The sequence below is a fragment of the Euphorbia lathyris genome, chromosome 7 (genome assembly GCF_963576675.1).
Source record: "Euphorbia lathyris chromosome 7, ddEupLath1.1, whole genome shotgun sequence".
NCBI lineage: Eukaryota > Viridiplantae > Streptophyta > Magnoliopsida > Malpighiales > Euphorbiaceae > Euphorbia > Euphorbia lathyris.
The window spans coordinates 49286583-49295357 of NC_088916.1; positions in this window are offsets into that span (position 1 = coordinate 49286583).

The following is an 8775-nucleotide window of genomic DNA, read 5'->3' on the forward strand; positions in this document are numbered from 1 at the left end:
CTTCTAAAACTTGAGTTCGTTTATTGAAAACTCTGTATGCTTTGCTGTTTGTTGGGTAGCCTAAAAAGATAGCTTCATCAGCTTTTGAGTCAAACTTAGCTAGACTATCTTTGGTGTTTAAAATAAAACATTTACAGCCAAAGGCACGAAAGTATCCAATGTTGGGCTTTCGTCCTTTCCAAAGTTCATAGGGGGTTTTCTTTAGTATAGGTCTAACAAGAGCCCTATTGGGAATATAGCATGCTGTGTTAACAGCTTCTCCCCAAAAGTACTTTGGAAGCCTATGCTCACTCAGCATTGTCCTAGCTATTTCAACCAAGGTTCTGTTCTTCCTTTCAACAACCCCATTTTGTTGAGGCGTCCTAGGAGCAGAGAAATTATGGTCAATGCCACTGGCTTCACAGAATTCAACAAACTGTTGGTTTTTGAATTCTCCACCATTATCACTTCGGATGTGAGCTAATTTTAGGTCTTTATCATTTTCAAGTTTTCTAGCCAAATTTGAAAATGTCTCAAAGGTCTCATCCTTGCTGCTCAGCAAGATGACCCAAGTGTACCGAGAGAAGTCATCTACAGTGACCAAGGAAAATCTTCTTCCACCCAGACTCAGCGGCTGGACTGGACCGAAGAGATCCAAGTGTAGTAACTCTAACGGACGCTTAGTTGAGACAATATTTTTACTATGAAAAGATTGTTTGGTTTGTTTTCCAGCTTGGCAAGCGTGGCATAGTTGATCTTTTTCAAATTTAAGTTCTGGCAGTCCCTCAACCAATTGCTTTCTTGCTAATTTGGCCAGGAGGTCCATGCTTACATGACCAAGTCTCATGTATCATAGCCAGGAATTTTCTTCCTTTGAAACTAAGTATACAGTTTTTGAAAACTTTTTCTCCAAGTTCAGCATGAAGACATTATCAATGCGAGGGGCAGTTAAAATTAACTCATTAGTTTTACCCTCGTATATTTTACATCCAGTGTCATCAAATATAACTTTTCTCCCATTATCACATAGCTGAGCTACGCTGAGTAAGTTATATTTGAGTCCGCTGACTAGGGAGACTGACTCAATAGTAGGATTACCTCCAACGGTTCATGACCCTACTATCTTACCCTTTTTGTTGTCTCCAAAACTTACGATTCCTCCTCGTTTACGCTCAAATGTGATGAACTGAGTTTCATCACCAGTCATATGCCTCGAGCATGCGCTGTCAATATACCACATCTTTGACTTCTCAGCACATCTCAGGCTTACCTGCAATGTAACTAGTTACTCTTAGGTACCCAATTCTTTTTGGTCCTTGCTTGTTAGGTTCAACAGGTAAAGTATCATATTTAATTTTATGGCGGCATACTTGGACAGCATGGCCATTCTTTCCACAGAAGTCACAGATGACCTTCCGTTTAGGATTTCTCACTGACTGGTCAGCACCCCAGTGCTGAGCGTGCCAGCACACCTTTGTGGTGTGTCCTTTCTTCCCACAGAAGTCACACTGGACATTTCGCTGAGGATTCTATCTCTGCTGACCAGTACCTCGGTACTGAGTATTCAGAGGAATATTTCTTTTGTTTGGAACCTTTAGTTGGTTCTGGATAGTTGTGACGTCCTTTCTCAGTTTCTTAGAATTTGATTGGACTTCAGAGACAGACTTATGTATGATCTCCATGTTATCATGCAAAGTTGAGTTGTCCTGAAGAAGGAATCTGAGGTCACTCAGCTTGACCTCTTCAACCTCATCACAACGCCTGCTGAGTGTTCTAACTTTCTTATTACACTTTTTGACAAGTGTGTAGAGGTCACTCAGGGCATTTACCATTTCATTTCTGAGCTGGGGAAGTGATATTACCTCATTTGATTGCTCCTCGTTGTCAGATGCAACGGAGGGGTCAGCATGCCCGCTGAGTTGAACCGACAAAGAGTACAAGACAGCAGCTGAGCAAGAACAACTTCCAGACAAAGTGTTTCCACTTTGGGTAAAGTTCAGAAGACACAAAACGCTGTCTAGTTGACCTTACCGTAAATGGAGAGACATTCTGCCGAGCTGACTAAAAGCTACCCAACACTGACCGAGGACAAAAGATACTCAAATCTGATTGGCCGAGAGCTCTGAGCAAAACTGAGTGACAACGACAGGAAGCCGTTTCCTTCCAACGGTTATTTCGAAATTCGAAATGACCGATGTCTCTATAAATAGAGCCCTTCAGTTGCTTCATTCTACACAGAATATTATCAAGCCATTACGCTGACCAAAATTCGACTCAAGTTCTGTGAAGAAAAGAAAAGCAAATACTTACACCAAATTCTATATCATTTGTGTAAAAGTCTAGAGTGATTATACAATCATCTAAAGTGTCTTAGCAATTGTTGTTTAGGACAAATCTTTATCATTTCTAGAGATTAGAAAGGAGAGGCTGAGTACTCGGTTATAGTACTCAGCGAGAGATTAGGAGTGAGTAGAGGTATAGAGGAAGGTACTCTTGTTATACTCAGCTTCTAAGTTGTAAAAGGTTTGATGCTCTACCGTTAAAGAGCTCAGTAGAGAATTCGAAATCTCGGAACGTGTTCCGGGGATAGGATGTAGGCTTGGAGGCCGAACCTGGATAAATCTGCTGAGTAACATCTTTCTAACCTTAAACTCCTTCATATATATATTGCTTGCTTAAACAAAACTGACCAAGTAAAGAGGTCATACTGAGTTGTGTGCATTGAGTATCTGAGTTTAGGAATAGACTCAAGTGCTATCTCCTGACTCAAAGAAAGAAGCTGACTTAGTCACCAGTTGACTAAGCTAGTGCCTTATTGACTCAGCGCGCTGTGTAATCCTTTTCAAAGAAAAAGAAGTCAGCCTTAACGTACTTAAATTTTAAATAGTTCCTATCCCCCCCTTGGAACTAACTTGTTACGTTATAAGGGACCAACAAGTGGTATCAGAGCTTAAGAGCTCACTGTTAAAGGTTTAACTACCTTGAGCTGATCCCCACTATGGCTGAAAACAGCACTCGGTTTCTCCCAGGAAACCAGACAACTCAGATCTTACCTGAGGGGCTGTCCATTACTCGGTCTCCCCTATTCTTCGAGTCTAACTACACCTTCTGGAAGAATAGGATGAAAAACTTTATTCAGGCAACAAACATGAGTGCATGGCTTTCAATAGTCCAAGGCCCGTTTGTTCCTGTTGAAGTTGTGGATGGCCAAACAGTTGTCAAAGCTGAGGCCAAATGGACAGAGGATGATCTCAAGAAGCTACAAAATCACGCTTCGGCTATAAATATGCTTCACTGTGTGCTTGATGCTGCAGAATATAATAAGATATCAGGTTGTGAGTCAGCGCAAGAGATCTGGAAGAAGCTGGAGGTCACCTACGAAGGAACCAACAAAGTGAAGGAGTCCAAGGTGAACCAGCAGATGAGACTGTACGAGCTGTTCGAAATGAACGATGATGAAGGAATATCTGACATGAATGCAAGGTTTACAAACATCATCAATGAGCTCAAGAGACTTGGGAAGATCTTCACTGAGGAAGAACAAGTCAAGAAGGTTCTTAGGAGTCTTCCTAAAAACTGGCAAGCAAAGAAGACTGTTGTTGAGGAAGCTCAAGACTTAACCACCTACAAATATGATGAACTCATCGGCTCATTGCTGACCCATGAGATCTCAATGAAGAATTTCGAGGTGAAAGAAAAGTCTGAAGACAAGAAGCAAAAATCTCTTGTCATGAAAGCTGACTCCACTGATGGGAGCTCAACAGACGATGAGGAGATGGCTATGTTCACTAGGAAGATGAAAAGGCTGTTCAAAAAGAATGACAAATACTCTAAGAAGTCTTACAGAAAGTTTGATAAGTATAAAGCTGAGTCCAGCGACAGCAAATACAAGAAGGATAACTCAAAACCCATTACATGCTTTGAATGTCATCAAACTGGCCATATCAAGTCAAGCTGCCCCACGCTGAGGAAGGAAAGGAAGAACGGAAAAAAGGCAATGGTGGCAACATGGAGCGACAGTGATGAGTCTTCATCATCAGAAGCTGATGCCACTGAGTCAGCAAAGATCTGTTTTATGGCTGACGAACTTGCTGAGCCGTGGCTTCACTCCGAAGTTGTTCAACGAAGGTCTTCTAGATCCTTCTCTTGCTGAGTTGCGTTTTGATCGTAACGACAACGTTTTGCACATGCGGGCCGAGTTGTCTTGATCTGTTTGACTTGGGCCTTGACTTTCGTATGGGCCTTGGGCTTTGTATTCTTTATGTCTTATAAACCATTTTAATTCAACATTGAACAAACACATTAGTTAAATAAATCAAAGCATTTAAACTTAGTGTGTTTAGAATATATTTAATTTTACTTAGATAATTTTGTCAAATCAAAATCATGTGGAAAGGTGTTTCAACAAAGGCTAGTGTGGATGAACATCGAAAGGATCTTCAATTTGAGGTGGTGACGATGTGATGGTCTATTTGAGCAAGGAGGGACTCATGAATGCTCTGAGTAGCAAGCTTAAACCGAGAAGGTATGAGCCATACAAAGTGATCAAGAAGGTAAATGGAAATGCTTATCATATATCCCTTTCCAATTGGCTCGGGAAAATGTCACCCTCATTCAATATGCGGGATTTGAGCCCATGAAGCCGGAAGGAATCCTTGAGATGACACGAAACAAGTTAGGGTCCAACTCTTTTGAAGAATGAGTGAATGATGAGGACATTTTCGATATGGGCCCATGTGATATAGCAAAGAGGATCCAAGCTGAAAATGTCACTCACACGGCGTGCTAGTCAAGTCACACACCATGTGAGGCTGTTACTAGGATTGGGAGAAAATGACTCTTGCACGAAGACGGTCAGACCCTCCTCTATACGTCGAGCCACTATCCCACTCGGTGTGTCACTTGACTCACACACCGTGTGGGTTAGTTGGCACGACGTATGGCCCTGAAGCTGCATTCCGACTAGTTTAAAGACAATGCTAATTTCTCTGCCTAGATTCTAATTATTAATGTTTTGCCACTCACTTTTTACTTTTTTCCATTTCGGGTTATTAACCCAAATACCATTTATCCTTTTTGTTCCTCTATTATCCTAGGCTTTGTTCTTAAGGATGCAACTCTAATGGGGTCTTATTGTCTTTTATAAGGGTTATAGATGCTCTTTAATTTGTAAAAGATGCATCTTTTTATCAATCAATCAAAACCTAGCCTCCATGGAGCTTGTTCTTAGTAACTTGGGATTCGCTCCTTCAAGCAAAGGCTTGAGAAGAACTTTCTTTGTGGATTTAAGATCAAAATCCTCAATCGACTACCGATCTGTATAAAAAAATATGTCTAGTATAAGTCACTTCATGACTATATTGACGGTAATGTTATAAATCTTGATATCTTATTTGAGAAGTATAAGACTGTGGAAGAAGAAGATGATGTAAGTGGAGGAGGAGAGGGAGAGGAAGAACAAAAAGTGGAAGGATAAGAAGAGGAGGTAGATGATAAGGAGGAGAATAGGAGAACGAGATGAGGTGTAAGAATAGTGAAGATGTATGTGAGGAAGCACAATCAAAGATGGAAGAAGATAAAAGGGAAAGACTTCATATACTAAAGTTAAAGTTAGAAGTTAAGGCGGAGGTTGTGCCAGAGTTGATGGAAAAGATGGCAGACATGAGGGAAGCGCATAGTAAAGAGATGACAAAGTTGAGGGAGGAGCATATGAGAGAGATGACAGAGTTGAGGGAAGAGCATATGAGAGATATGGTGGAGATGAGGGAATAGTAGAAGGAAGAGCGGTAGAACAAGAAAATTCTCAACACGCGGTATATCAAGTTGGCGATGACACTGAGGAGCAACAAAAGACTCCCATGATGGTAGATGGCTTAAACTGTTGAATACTGTTTTTATGAAAAATAAATACTGTTTTTATGAAAAATAGATGACTTAAATTGTTTTCGTTGATTATATATGCTTTGACAATATGATACTTTGGAGCAACAAATGAATCTGAGTAGTGTTGATGCTACGAAATCCATATTTGTGCTTTCGGTATGTTGAATATTAGTTATGATAATTTGTATGTTGAATATTAGTTATGTTAAAAAAATTAAACTGTTTTTATTTATGTTTTGATAGTATGATACCTTAGAGTAACAAATGAATCCGAGTAATGCTAATGCTATAAATCCATAGTTGTTTAGGTACATAATTTATTTATAGGATTTTGACATTTTGTCTGTTGATTCCCTTAAAATGTTTTGGTTGATTTTGTTTTTTAGGATGAGATTGAAAGTTCCATGTAAGAGGAAGAGGTGGAAAGCCCATAGTAGGTGATATTATTGAAGGGGTCCGGGAAATGAAACCTTCAAAATACGTGATTTCACCTTTCACTTTTTCGGACAAGAGACCTAAGAGTGAGAAGAAGATCCATGAGAGTATGCTTATTGGAGTAAAAAACAAACCCCAAAAATGGATTGATCGGCTTGATTATGATGATATTGTGCAGTACGAGACCTGAAAAAGTAAAGCCGCTGCAAAAACTACCAAAGTTGTGGGAGGAAAATCATATCTATATATGTACTTGAAATGGTTTGAGGCCTTTGAGACGTTTGACACCTATTGGGACGGAGAGGTAAGGACAATTTCAAATTAGATGTTGTTGTGATTGATTGTATTATTTTATATGTTATTGTGATTAATTGTATTGTCTTATATATTGTTGTGATTGATTGTATTGTCTTATATGTTGTTGTGATTGATTTTATTGTTTACTTGAATCATCACATCGATGCATTCCTTTTGACTATTGAAGCATCAGTCTCCCGAATATGGTTTACATGTAGATTGGACTACGACTGATAGCCAATCACCATATGGAATCACCATATGGATGCTTGGAAAGAACCCTGATATGCAATATATTTTTGGAACGATCAACGATAACAAGGCAACATATACGAGACATTGGAATGAAGTAAAGATGGTGTACTTGCCTATTTGTGTCAAGTTAAATCATTGGATACTAGGGGCTCTTGATATGACGGTGATGCATCTACATATACACAATAGTTTGATTGCAGACGATAGTGGTGCATCACTATCCGACTTCCTATCCAGGCACCTCTCGATCCTTTCTAGGGCCATTGCAAAGTCCAGATATTAGCCGAGCCTGAAGGATATTCAACCCATAACTTGGAGTAAACTTACGAATACTCCAATAGGTGACGGGCTCGAACATTTGTTGCGTATTCGTTGGTGTTTTCACACAATATTTATCTGCTCGAAGGTCATTTACATTTACCCTAACAGATTGAACTTTTTTCAATATCGTAGTGTGCTTGCGCTGCTTCGTATGAAACATTATTCGTTGGACTAGGATTAATAATCTCTTTTTGGAACATTTTTAGAATAATGAACATTAGTGATCGATATTGTAAAGTTTTGGATATATATAATAACATATTGGATTTTGTGTTTGATATTGTTTGAATGTTCAGTTTTGAGTGCTATTGTGGTTGCTATTGGAGAAGACGATGATATTGTCTTCTTCTATCTTCTGGACTGGACTGCTTTTGACTAGACCTTTAATTTGACAAAGGCCCTTGTACTTTGGAAGTAGTCTGTTAACTTGAGGAAAAATCCTCGATCGGAGCACTTCCCTGTGAGGTGCCGTTGGGATCGGCCGGGGACACTCCGATGCCAAAGTCAGTAAGATGGATCAAGGAAACCAACGGAATTGACAAGAATGGTGAGAATGTGTGTGTACCTTGATAACCTAGGGGGTCAGGCTATATATAGCTGGGAAGTTGTAACCTTCAAGTAACTAGAAAGTCTCCATTAATGCCTCATTAATGGCGGTTACGGGTTATTCTGAACCTAGCGGATTAGCTAATTAATAACTCATTAATGATCTTTTATGGCCGAGTCAGCGGCCAGCCGTTATAGAGGCGAAGGGAGAGATTCACCCTATAGGTCCGCCAGCGGATCTCTCTGAGCTGATCTGGGGAGATCCGTCAACCAGCTTCCTTTTGGAGACCACTTCGCGGCGTACTTTAAGGTGAATACCCCTTTTGGTCCTCAGGATAATATCTCAATGTTATCATAGTCTAATATGTATGTCTTTGTGCAATTTTTACTACTTAAACAAAATTATTAGTACATAAGGACATATATTAATTCTGAATTTTAATTATTTGAAGGATCTATTTTCTTAATTGTAATTTTAATATCAAAACTTTATTAAAATTGAGTTTCAACAATTTCTCCCATTATTTAATTATTTTTCAAGTCTCATACGCTATGCATAATTTTTCTTTTAATTATAAAAGAGTATTACTTTCCTAATGTATCATTGGCCCTGTTTGGTAAAGAGCGTTTTGGGATAAAAAGAGCGGTTTTGACCAACTTTAGCGGTTTGACCACTGAAACCGCTGATTGGAGTGTTTGGTGGAGAGAGATTTGGGAGAGAGTTTTGGAATGAAAACGCTAATTTAGAAAAAGCTCATTTTAGGAGCTTTTTCAATTAGCGTTTTGCAATATTAAAATTAATGGACTTCTTTAATCCTAATAGATAGACTCCTCCTCCAATATTAAAAAAAGAAATGCCCTTATTCATCTTTTTGCACAAACCGCTATTATCAATCAGCCAATTTTTACCAAACAGGTCTACACAAACAACTAGTCAAATCAGCTAACAACTAATAGCTAATGTAATCAACTAACAGCTAACAGCTAATTCCCAAACAGGGTCATTATTTATTATGGCTTAAAATTATTAAATATAAAATAAATTAAATATTTTATTCA